The 12,854-nt window shown below is 37.3% G+C and overlaps 1 protein-coding gene across 1 annotated transcript in view; it reads left to right on the plus strand.

Annotated features, from left to right (window-relative positions):
- The window catches only part of TENM3 (teneurin transmembrane protein 3), a 2,564,262-nt gene that overhangs the window by 329,835 nt on the left and 2,221,573 nt on the right, over positions 1-12,854 (plus strand). The gene's annotated exons all lie outside the window — the stretch shown is intronic.

Below are 12,854 nucleotides of genomic sequence, written 5' to 3' on the forward strand. Positions count from 1 at the left end.
ATGCTTAAAATACTGTTTTATGTTTCACAGCCCAAATATAATCATGTACTGAATGCTCATCAAATGTTAATATATTTTTGAAGGAGAAAAGAAGCGCAAATGTGGTTCTGAATGAAACTGGATCTTTTAGTTAATGTTCATAATCTCCTAGTGCAGATGGGTCATCTGTGTGCAGTTTGTGGAACTGGATATTTCAAGAAAACGTGGACTCTAGAGCATTCCATTGCACTAATTGCTGTAGAGCTTGGTCTTAGTTTAATAGACCAGTTTTAGAAAGGCGTGGAAATACTCCATAAAAAGCAAAACAGCAACAGAAAGAAGTAGTTTAACAGGAATAAGCTATGACTTGAATTGTGGTTTTTGGAATAATACATTCGGTTTGTGATCAATGATGGATGAACTGTCTGGTCCGTATTTTTCCACATCATCTCCCAGCATCGCATCTCTCATGCCAGAATTGGTTATGGAAGTCGCTTCTCTTCTGTCATAACTGTCTGGACCAAGAAGAGTATGATACGCGCAGAACAGCAATTAGCATCAGAAATCAGTCATCCCCAGACTGTGTTTTCTAGAGTTCATCTGAAAAAACAAAAACAAAAACAATTATTCTTCATGTGACAATGTGTGTATGTGTGTGGGTATGTGCACACGCCAATCTTCATTTATAGTCTCTAGGGTTGGCAACCTGATGTTTCCTACTTGTGTCTGAAAACAGAACAAATCAGTCCAGTTAAACCCCTGTAACTAGGAAGGTGCCATCCCAGTGACAGAGAAAAACCTTTAGATTTGGAAGTATTCCTTTTTTTTTTTTTTTTTTAAACTGTGCTTGTTTTCATTGCTCTTCTTTAAACATACAGTTACACTTTATTTTTATTTTTTTGTAACGTTTATTTTAGAGACAGACAGAACACAAGTGGGGGAGGGGCAGAGAGAGCCAGAGACAGAATCTGAAGCAGGCTCAGCAGGCTGAGCGGTCAGCACAGAGCCTGACATGGGGCTCGAACCCACGAACTGTGAGATCACCGTGACCTGAGCCGAAGTTGGACGCTTAACCTACTGAGCCACCCAGGCACCCCTGAACATATGGTTACACTTTAAAAGTTTACTTTAAATTTCAGTTCATGTTTAAGCAATAGATACCTATTTTGGTGAAATAACCAGAGAAACTGAATCTTTCCAGAACTAATTGTATAGGTCAGATTTTTTCATACTATAAGCACTAATATTTTATTAAAATATCCAGGGGAACGGTCTTAACATGCAATTTAGACCTATAAAATAGTTAATGAAATGTTTTAGAGTTTAGAGATGACACAGAAAATATTTAATTGAGTTACTTGACAATTATGATTTATGTAATAATGCATGATTTACACACGCCTCCCTTGTGGAATAATGAGACTAATTCCTGGTTGAGTCTAAGATTGATGCCAAAAAGTAACGAAGTTCAGGGCCACCTCGGTGGCTCAGTCAGTTAAGTGCCAGACTTTTGCTCGGGTCATGACCCTGCACTCCCCAGGTTCGAGCCCCACATCGGGCTCTATGCTGACAACTCAGAGCCTGGAGCCTGCTTCAGATTCTGTGTCACCCTCTCTTTCTGTGCCCCTCCCTCTCTGATGCGCTATCTCTTAAAAAATGAATAAATGGTTAAAAAAAAAAAAGTAGTGACGTTCAAGAAAATCCTTCCTTAAGGCTTTAGTATTTGAATTTTTCACAATACTTGTGGCAAGAACTAGAAACCTTTGCTGTCGTTGGTACTGATGAACCTAAATGATGAACATCAGCATTGAGAGACATTTGCCATGGCAAACACAACCCCAGACTCGTTGGCAGCTTGTTAAACAGAAACACATTACATCTTAATGCAGCGTAAGTAATCCTGGTCTTCTGGGAGTCACACAAGCCACATGTGATTTTGGAAGAAGGGCCAGTCCCTCCTTGTTAGGAGTCAGGCAGGAGTTTATGAAGGCTACTGGTTCTTCTGTCATGCTTGTGAGTAATAATGGTTCCAGCAGTTGCCGCAGTCCACTTACCATGTGAACGTTCATTGCCGTAACTCCAACAGTCAGTGCTTCTGGTAGATGTTCTGTTTGATTATCCGGGGCTTCCTTTAAAGCCATGTGAGCACCGAGGTGGGGGTGAGGGGGAAGGACCAGGCTTTTTACCTATTTGTGTCCGGCACAAGGCCTAGCACATCACCGTGCAACAGATAGCTATTTGGTTTAAGTAAATAGTGCCAAAAAATACATTTTTGCAAAAAAGACTGATCTGATCGGTGTTACCTGTTCTTTAATGTAATAAAGGCAATGGCTGAGTCTAATAGTGTTTTAAAATTGGTAATTTGTTTTTTGAGGGGTTTTTTTGACATAAACAACAAATTTGTTGGTAGTTTGTATTTTATACTTGAAAATACAGCTTTCACTAAAAATCTGGGGGAAAAACAATTCACATAGGAATATATTAATTTATTTCAAGCAACAAAGAAAAAATAATCAAAAAGCATTAAAACCATTTTCCCCTAAATTCTGAGGAGCCTTTAAACAAGGTATTTTTGCCTAGCTGTTGTCATGATGGTATGCTAAAGTGTCTTCTGATCTTAAGTGGTTGTAAGCAAAAACATATTCGATAGGTGCTTACTTAAATCATGAAATAGAAGTAACTGTTTGATTTACTTGTGCCTCTTCAAAGGTTTTCTCTAATGATCGGGATAACCGTGCAGAAATGGCTTAGCCCAAATGAAACATGAAAATGTGTGAAAGTACCAGGGTCTGAATTGCCCATTTTGGGTTTAGTTGGCCACTTAGCTGGAGTGTACATTTCTGATAGCTGCTGTAACACGCTACAACAAACAATGGCTTCTAGCATCGCAAATTGAAATGAATCAGGGAGTCTGCAATCATTCTGGAGGCTCTAGGGGAGAATTCATTTCTTTGGCTTTGGCAGCTTCTAGACGCGGCCCTCATTTCTTGGCTCCTGACCTGATGGTGCTGTACCTCTGCTTCTGTGGTCACGTCTTGTGATTACAGTGTGCCTACCTGGGTAATGAGAATAATCTTCCCATCTCAAGATGGTTAATCACCTCTGTAAAATCCCTTTGGCCATGAAAAGAAACATTCTGTCAGGTACCATGGATAAGAATGTGGACATTTTTTAGCAACCAATATTCAGCCCATCGCAGTTGATTGCATTTTAGGTTTAGAGATGAATTTAGGAAAGCCTTTTCTCCCTGGTGAGGGCAACTTAGATGTGTCTCCTATTAACACTTGGTCTGTGAGATCTCTTAGTGAAGGGGAGAGCCATCAATAAAAGAGGTAGGAATGCAGTACTGGACCCATATCTAGCTGTCAGGTGTGTTTAATTTTATCGGGAATAGATGGATAAAGTCCATTCCAGTTAGATCTTTATGTGGTCACATTTGCTCTCACATTATAAACTCATTGTGGAACAAATAACCAAATTAGCCCAGAGCTGATTTTCTTGAAGCAGGTGAGAGTGAAAAGAGTGAATGGTAAGGTCTTTATATTACTGCTGCTTTCCAGGGGCTTTTAGAAGTTAGGAATATAAACTAGTATATATCCCCTATGATCAGTTTGATTTGAAAGGCAATAAATAGGCTACAACTATTAACAATAACTCTTAAAAACCAAAAATGTTTATTTTGTTTAAAAAATGTTTTTTTCTTTGCAAGGTCAATAGATTTCCTTTTTATATTTGACATAAGATTTAGTGAACTTTGTAGGTATTTTTGGTCCAGCTGTATATTGATGATACAGATGTATCTTTCTTGTCTGTGTATCTTTTTTTTTAAGATAAATATAACTTCTCATTAAGTCTTTTTAACGAACTGTAGGAAAAGGGCCTCCTTTTAAAAGGAGATTTGTTTGTATATTTAATATTCATCCCAGAGTATGAGTCAAAGAAGAAAACTTAAATACCCCATTTGTCCTTAAATTCAAAATATCACTAAAAAATTTCAAATGTAATGTTTGAAATCAGAGGTGGGGTTTAAATAGTACTAGATCTACTGTTTATAGAGAACTACGTGAATCTTACTGAAATATTTCAAAATAATGTAACCTCATTTCTGCAAACATTGACATTTATATTTGTAGATAGTCTATTGATTTTCCATGATGTTTCATGATCTTTAATAACAATAAACAAAATTTTCAGGGAAAAATTACACTCATGTTCTCAAAACTAAGGTTAAATTAGCATTATGTACGTTGAAAGTACATGTTCCTTTTAATGGCTGGTGTTATTATATGTTCGTCGTTTCCCTCAAATCCTGAAACTGTCAAAGACTTTTCTGGGACTTTTCATGTGATGTGATTATCTTGTATTAGAAATAAAGAAACAGCAGTTTTTAAAGAATAGTGATGAGTTTTGTGAAATAACTTGTATTTGCCTTAATCAAAATGTGAAATGTTCTCTACTTGATCCTTTTAAATTGTTTCTGTGACATTTGCCACAATGGTCATTAAATTAGATAGTAATAGCCCAATGTGTTTTTGGATCCTTTCTGTTTTTCAGAAATAGAGATATTGCATTGGCTACTTTTCTGCTTTATGAACCTCGGCAGGAACAAATGTGCTCATAAAATGTACATTAGGAGTTCTTCAATTATGTCCCTATTTCCTTGAGCACCCCAGCCTCTTAATAAGCTTTTTTAGGTGTTTCTACTCTATAGTCATTTAATTTGTACCACATTCCTCATAAGCATTCATCATGATTTAAATGAAATCCTGTTACAAGGTACAATAGAAATATAACCAAGTGTATTCATTAAGTATAAATTCCTTGCAGGAACTTATTTCACCACATTGGAATATATATCAATTTGCATTTAACCTGTTAACATGTCAACTTTTTTTTTTTTTTTTTTTAGTTTTTAGGAAAACCACTGGAGATGCATACATTAATATAAACAGATGTACATAGAAACATAATAGCTTATGCAGATATATATTTTAATGAGAAAGTAATAGATTCCCAAGATCATTGAGACCAAGTCCTCTCATTTTACATATTGTTCAAGTTAGAGACTCAAGAGCTTTAAGCTGGGTGAATGGAAGTATCGCACTAGAATTCTCATCTCTTTACTCCTGGTTAAGTGCCTTTTCTGGTAAAATAGGCTCCTTTTTGACAGTGTCCAGTGAAAAATATAAAAGTTAGTCTGATAACACATGATGCACGTAGGCTGGAGACCCCATTAAGTGTTGCCGGTGCAGGATGGGACACTTAACCAAGGTCCTGTGAGAGTTGTCATTATGGCCTCTCATTTGCTTGACACATTGGAGCCTATGTCTCCTACAGTAAGAGTCCAAGCCAAACATGCTTTTTAATTATATAAATTATCATTGGCCAGATAATGCACAGGTAGTGGATACAGTAATATGCATCAAATGGATTATGGTTGTATTCTTGTTTTCTTTGTTCACCATTGTTGGTTAATTTCTATTTTAAAGGTATGCTTATTTTGTGACCTGGGTTTGGATCTTGACACAACTATTCCTACCAATGTTAAGGGTTTTTCAACAGATTATTTGTACATTTGCCTTCTTGAGGGATTTTATTCTTTAATTTCTTTTAGTATGTTTGAGGTGCATAATCTTGCTTCTTAGATCCTAGCTTTGTGTTACACGTATGCACTTTAAGCTGAACTTTCAATATTCTTTTTTATAGTATTGACAAAACTTTTGAAAATGAACTTAAGGTTCACTAATTCAGGATCAGAATCAGGACTAGTAAAATAGCTCAAGGTGGATACTGCAGTATAATATTTGAAATCATGTAGAGGTAGAGAGTAAATCTCAGGTCTGCCAAATAGTTACAGCAACGTGATAGGGGAAAAAATGCCTTCGTTGCTTGCAAAATTTTTCCTCTGTTTAATGGAAACAATAACCCCTTTTCTTCCAAGGGAATGGCAAGAATTACTGAGACAATCCTTAACAACTCTTCTGGAATACATGATATTGTCATTACAGAGTGGCTATCATTTTACAGTCGTTCATTTGAAAAAAAAAATATCAAAATGCAGTAAGGTGTGAGACTTGTCCACATGCTTCAAGGCAGCTTGAGCTGAATGGGAGATTTAGAGAAAAGTTTTAATACCCTCTCCCTCAAAACCTCTAACATCATTAATTTTCACAAAACTCAACATTTTATCAAAGAACATAAATAACTTTTTCAGCTTCTCTTAACGGACTTTACTACAAATATATAATATAGACATAGTTGTGGGGGCGTGTGTGTTTTTCTTGCTAATTCTCAAAGATCCATCCCTGTAGATTGTAAGGGCGTGGTTAATGTGTATGTGTCCAGTTAGTGAGATTTCAAAAAATTAACCACCATTCCTCTAGGACTTGCTCATATCCTGATTTTAAAACATTGAGATCATTACCATCCACCTGTGTTACTTACTTGTGAAACCATGTGTTACTCACCTTTCCCTGCCTTGCGTGATGCATGAAGGCAACAATGTTGTAGGCTTATTTTAGCCAAAATGTCTCCAGTGCCTAGGGAAGATGCCAAGGACATTGTAAAAGTTCAATTAGTATATATTGGATGGATGGGTGCCTTTTAATTACCATATGATCTTCTATAGACTTTATTTTTTATTTCTATTTTTAAAGGGTGTATTTTTAAGTAATCGCTGTACTCAGTGTGGGGCTCAAATGCATGACCCCCACATTAAGAGTCACATGCTCTTTTGACTGAGCCAGCCAGGCACCCCTAGACTTTTTAAAGACTAGTTGACAAGCATTAATCTTTCTGGAATAACTTAGATAAAACAAGACTTTCTAAAACCAAAACAATTCTTGATATTTTCACCACATTGGTAGTCATTTGTATCTTTCTGAAATAAAAGTTAGGTTGGTTACATAGAAATAGAAAACAGCCAGTTAGTAGAGTTATTAGATGTTAACTATTGGTTATTGATTAATTTATGGATATGCTTCAAATTGTTTCTTCACACCTAAAAATAAATGTTCTGGGGTGCCTGGGTGGCTCAGTCAGTTAAATGTCCGGCTTTGGCTCAGGTCAAGATCTCATGGTTCGTGAGCTCAAGCCCCACATCGGGCTCTGTGCTGACAGCTCAGAGCCTGGAGCTTGCTCCGGATTCTTTGTCTTCCTCTCTCTCTGCCCCTCTTCCACGCATGCTGTCTCTCTCTCAAAAATAATAAATATAAAAAAACTTAATAAATGTTTTAATGTCATTGGTAGATACTCTATCAAAAAGTTAAAGTTAAGAGAAGATAGCTGTTTGCCTTGTTATGATTAAAAAAACCTAAGAGCTACTTCAAATTTTGTGTGTCTAATACTTTAATTAGGCCATGGACAGCTTTGCTTTTAAATCCAGCAGAAGATATATCAGCTCTATGATTACTAATAAGTATGGTAAGTCATCTCTAATTTTGCAAAGTACAGCATTATTATATAAATTTTATAAAAAAACAGCCATCAATAATGATGAATTCAGAGGCATCCTAATGAGTTAATTAAAATAACAGCCAAATTTCACTTACAATCTTGGTATAGGTGAGCTGCAAATACTCCATCTGAGCTTGAATATGTTCCTTTTTAAAGTGCACAATGTACAACACAACAGAAATGGAAGTAATTAATACTTAAAAAATGTTGCAAGGGGTAAATTCCATCTGTTCTCATCAGGGGTGTTAATGCATACAAAATGCATCTTATTTTACAATAGCAACAGCTGGCAATACAGTAGTAATTTCTTTGTACTTTGTAAAGACTAACTGGACAAAATGATTTGATTTAAATGTAACAGTAGCTAAAATTGAAATTGTACAACTGAAAAATGTATTGAGAATAATGAACTGTGCACAAATCTCTCATTTCCAGTTTTCATGTGTATAATGGCTCAGTTGATGGCTTTGAATCCAATCTTTGAATATACTTACCTAGTGTAGATTTATTTATAATTATTTTTTTAAATTTTTTTTTTAATGCTTTACTTATTTTTGAGACAGAGACAGATCGTGAGTGGGGGAGGGACAGGGAGAGAGGGAGACTCAGAGTCCTAAGCAGGCTCCAGGCTCTGAGCTGTCAGCACAGAGCCGAACATGGGGCTTGAACCCACAAACTGGGAGACCATGACCTGAGCCGAAGTTGTACACTTTATCGACTGAGCCACCCAGGCGCTCCTACCTAAAGTAGATTTTTAAGACCAGTTCTTAGCCCTATAGTCTTCAGGACAGTGATAGTAATTTTGAGCTGTAAATAATTCTAGATACGTTTCAGATATTGTCAATAATACTTGAAGACAAAAAACTATCATTATTTAGGTTTACCAAAGATACCATTACTGGGTTGTTTCGTAGTGGATAGTGAATGCATCTTTATGGAACAATGACAGGGTGCCATTAAATGTGTTTCTTGAATTCAAGTACAATTTCCCTACCTATATGTGATCTGGGATTATTTTACCATTTAATATTAAATGTGATAGGATATAGGATTCTTCAAGGACCTTCTTAAAAATAACTAAAATTTGAACACTTTTTAAATGAAAAACATCATTTTATCATTTAAAGTATGAAATCTGCTGACAGTTATAACCGTTTTCATTAAGAGATTTATTGTTCCTCTATGTCATTCTCATTAACTTGTATAAGACATGCTTATATAACTTAACAAAAACGTAACAAGGTTCTCAGGCTTTCAAAAATATAATTTACAGAAGAGCAAAAGATAAGCCAATACTCAATATCATACTGAAATGAATCGTCATTGATAACTGTGCTTACTTCTCTCTGCCCTTAGCTTTTTATCTTTTCTCTTCCTAATGTACTTGTGGATGAGTAATTGTAAATGAATTTTGTTTTAACAATTGTACAAACTGCTGTACTCCCGTCTTCCTGATAAACTAGGTACTGACGGAAGGAAGTGAACATTATAAGGAACTGAAACTTCTGGCTCAGGTGGAGTGTGAATGTTTTGGGAGGGCCTATTGGCTGTTACTTGTAATATTTTAATTGCCCTTGTTAACATTAAATTTGTCTTAACTGCTGTTAGTCACTTGGTTCTCCCTGGCAACGTTTTCTGCTCTTTTGCCAGATTAGAATAGTGAAACTGGAAACTACAGAGTGGTACCTGTTACAGTTACAGGCGGGACTCCATCAAACTCCCCTCCCAGTGTTTTGCTCGTTGACTTCTTTTATCCATTCACTAAGCGTCTTGTGGCAGATGTTGTTCCATGCGACCTGGATACCGAGAAGAGTGGAAAGGGTTCTTGCCTGAAATAAGCATGGAGTCTACAGATACCCTCGTCATTACAACCATATGATAACCGCTTTAGTGTTCCATATGTATTTGGCAGCATGGAAACTTGTGGAAACGGTGCTTTATTGCCTGGAAAAATCGGTAAAGTCGACGTGGACTCGAAGCAGGGAACAGAGGTTGAGCATTGAAATGTAGGAAGAAGACTTTCTTTAGCTGGGTTAGCAGTATGGGTAAAGACAGGATGAAATAAACTGTTACACATTCAGGGATTCCAGTGAGCAGAGAGTCGATGACCAAGGAAATGTATGTTCTTTTCTTTTTCCTGTCTTGTAAATATTTCCTTTTAAACTCCTTCTCTTCTTAAGCTCTGTGTATACAATTGGTCTATAGCCAATTGTGATACTCAGACTCCAGTATTGGGCACATATACATATGTAATGTAGGTTTTTTTATAATTAGTTTTTTTAAATTTTTTTAAATGTTTTACTTATTTTTGAGACAGAGACAGATTGTGAGTGAGGGAGGGACAGAGAGAGAGGGAGACACAGAGTCCTGTGATACTCAGACTCCAGTATTGTGCATATACTGATGGCTAGGAAGGCTGGAGCATGTAACATTGCACAGTGCTCCTACCTTGATGAGAGTGCTAGGTTCTCTGCTGGTTTTCCACCATTGATAGATGAGATAGATAGCATAATTTCAGGAATATAGGAAATATTAAAAGAAATAAAGGTTAGAGGAAGTGTTAATGTATGATTAATACTTGCAAGAGAGAATTGCCTCTTCATACTGCTTTCCTAAGTAACCTTCAGCTGTTTAATGTACTTATGGGTTTCATTGTTGCAGAGTTCATGGAGGTAAGCACTAATTTCTAAAGGTGCAATTTATTTAGTAACGACAAACATACAAATGAGAATTCTGTCAGTAATGGAGAGACAAAAATAGACACCTTGAAACAAGGCAGTTGGGTGATTCTCATGCTTGCAAGGAAAAATATGGCCATGAAGCACAGTGGCAGACTTTAGTTTCTAAGTGATTTTCTTGGTCTATTTTACTGGGTGTACAGAAGCTATTGGTGTGTTTGGAGCCATCATGGACATGATTCTCTTCTGGTTTTGCAACACATGGATGTAATTCAAGGCTGTGTTGACATGCACATGTAGATGATGAAGGATTGGTTCTTAAACTCTCTTAAGGGGAAAAAAGAAAACCACTCCAAAGATTGAAACAGAGAAGGAAGATTGATTGGTCTGTAATGTAGCTTATGCAAAGAGCTTCAACATCTACAAAATGACAGCCTGCTTCCAAAAGATACGAGCATATAAATATGTAGGGGGAAAATGACTGCCTGTGTTATCTAACAGAAACCTATATTGTAGCGCTGCTTGGTGGATTTTGTTTTGTCTTGTTCTTAAACGGAAAAGGTAGACTAAAAGATTTTGGTTGGAAAAGGTGAATAATCGAGAGCTTCAAACACAAAACTTGAGAGTAGAGGTTTGCAAATTACAGCCCGCAGGCCACATGTGGGCTGTGCTTGCTTCCTATGGTCTGCAAACTGCAGAAAAAATAATTTTTACGTTTGAAAATCATCGAAGAAGAAATTTTTGTGACCTGTGAAAATAAGAAATCCAAATTTTAGTGTCTATAGCTAATGTTTTATTGGAACAGAGCCATGTAAATTTTTCACATATGGTCTGTGGTTGTGTTTGTGTGGCAACAGCAGAGATGAGTAGTTGTGAAAGAGACAGTATAGGCTGCAAATGCTAAAATATTGACTGTGTGGCCTTGACATAAAAATCTTGGCAACCCCTGCTTCGGAATAAAAAAACTATAATCAGTGATCGAGAATCAGCTCAAGAATCGGAATGCAACAACTTTTTTGTAATTTGGTCTAATAAGCTGCAGTTACCAAGGAGAAACTAAAGGTATCTGAAAGCAAACAAGAAAAATGTAATTTTCACTGGCTATTGTAATGAATGTCTTTTTTCTGAGCCTAAAAGTTGGCAGTTCATACTTGAAAGGAACAAGTACCTGGGGGGGGGGAGGGGTGGCACAAGTCCAACATAATGGGTTTACCAAAGGATCGCAGCTAGAATTCAGCTCCTGGAGAAAAAAGCAAGTAGCAGATGGCTAGAATTAGCAGTAAGGAGAGATGAACAGGGCTGTATGCATCCCCTGATTCCTAACGTTATTACCCGAAAAGTCAAGTGACCTATACTTCAGAAATCAGAGTTGCAATTCACGACTCTGAGGCAGGTGTTATATCCCTTCTAAGCAGATCATAAAAACAAAAGAAGTTACCCTCTGTGTAACAGAACTAACGCTCAGGATAAGAGATCCAATTTCTCCCAAACTGAATGGCAACATAATCACCATGGTGAGGGGGGCGGAAATGGAGTTCTTGACATGGAATGCAGAGGGGAGAGCAGAAGTGCCAAAGAAAACCATCAAGGGGTGTATAATCTCGCTTCGGGATCTGCTGAGTAAATCTCAAATGGCTGAAGTACACGTAAGTAAATGGGACTGGTGTCCTTACTAATCTACTTCTTAGAATCCAGATAATATTTATGTGAGGTGATGGCGGGGGGAAACTAACATATTTAACTTATGTTGTAGAACTGAGAAAAATGAAATTCTCTTTCCTAAAGTTGCCTTACATGCCAAATAGAAATAGAAAATCGGTGAGCGCTTTGGCAGCTCAGTTGGTTGGGCATCTGACTCTTGATTTCAGCTCAGGTCATATCACAGTGGTGAGTTCCAGCTTCAAGACCAGCTGCGTGCTGACATTGGGGAACCTGCTTGGGAGTCTCTCTCTCTCTCTCTCTCTCTCATCTCTCTTTCTGCCCCTCCCCTGTGTGCTCGCTCTCTCTCTCTCTCTCTCTCTCGTTCTCTCTCAAAAATAAACTTTAAAAAGAAAGAAAATTTAATTCAGGGGCAATTTGGTAGCTCAGTCAGTGAAGCACCTGATTCTTGATACTGGGTCAGGTTATGATGTCACAGTTCATGAGTTCAAGCCCCATGTCGGGCTCTATGCTGACAGCTTGGAGCCTGCTTGGGATGCTCTCTCCCTTCCTCTCTCTCTCTACCCCACCCCTGCTTGTGCTCTCATGCTCTCTCTCTCTCTCAAAATACACACTTTAAAAACTTTTTTTTTTGGAAGAGCATGAGCAGGGCAGTGGCAGAGAGAGAGAGAGAAGGAGAGAGGAAGACACAGAATCTTAAGCAGGTTTCACTCTCCAAGCTGTCGGCAAAGAGTCCTATGTGGGACTTGATCCCACAGACTGTGAGATCATGACCTGACCCAAAACCAAGTGTTGGATGCTTAATCGAATGAGCTACACCCAGGTGCTCCAAAATAGATGAACTGCTAAAAAAAAAAAAAAGTTACTTTCCTAGGAAATGTATATATTGTCATTCTTGGAAAAGTTTCTTCTTAGGGAAAATATTATTCTACTTTATTCTCAGAAAAAAATTTCTTTTTAGGGAAAATAGTTTTCCATCTTATTTTTTTGACAAGCCCAGTGTTCCCCTCAAAAAGAAGGGGTATTGATAAAGATTCTCCCAATTTACTTTTAATAGTTCTTCCTTGGACTTGATGCCCTACT

The sequence above is a fragment of the Neofelis nebulosa genome, chromosome 3 (genome assembly GCF_028018385.1).
Source record: "Neofelis nebulosa isolate mNeoNeb1 chromosome 3, mNeoNeb1.pri, whole genome shotgun sequence".
Classification (NCBI taxonomy): domain Eukaryota; kingdom Metazoa; phylum Chordata; class Mammalia; order Carnivora; family Felidae; genus Neofelis; species Neofelis nebulosa.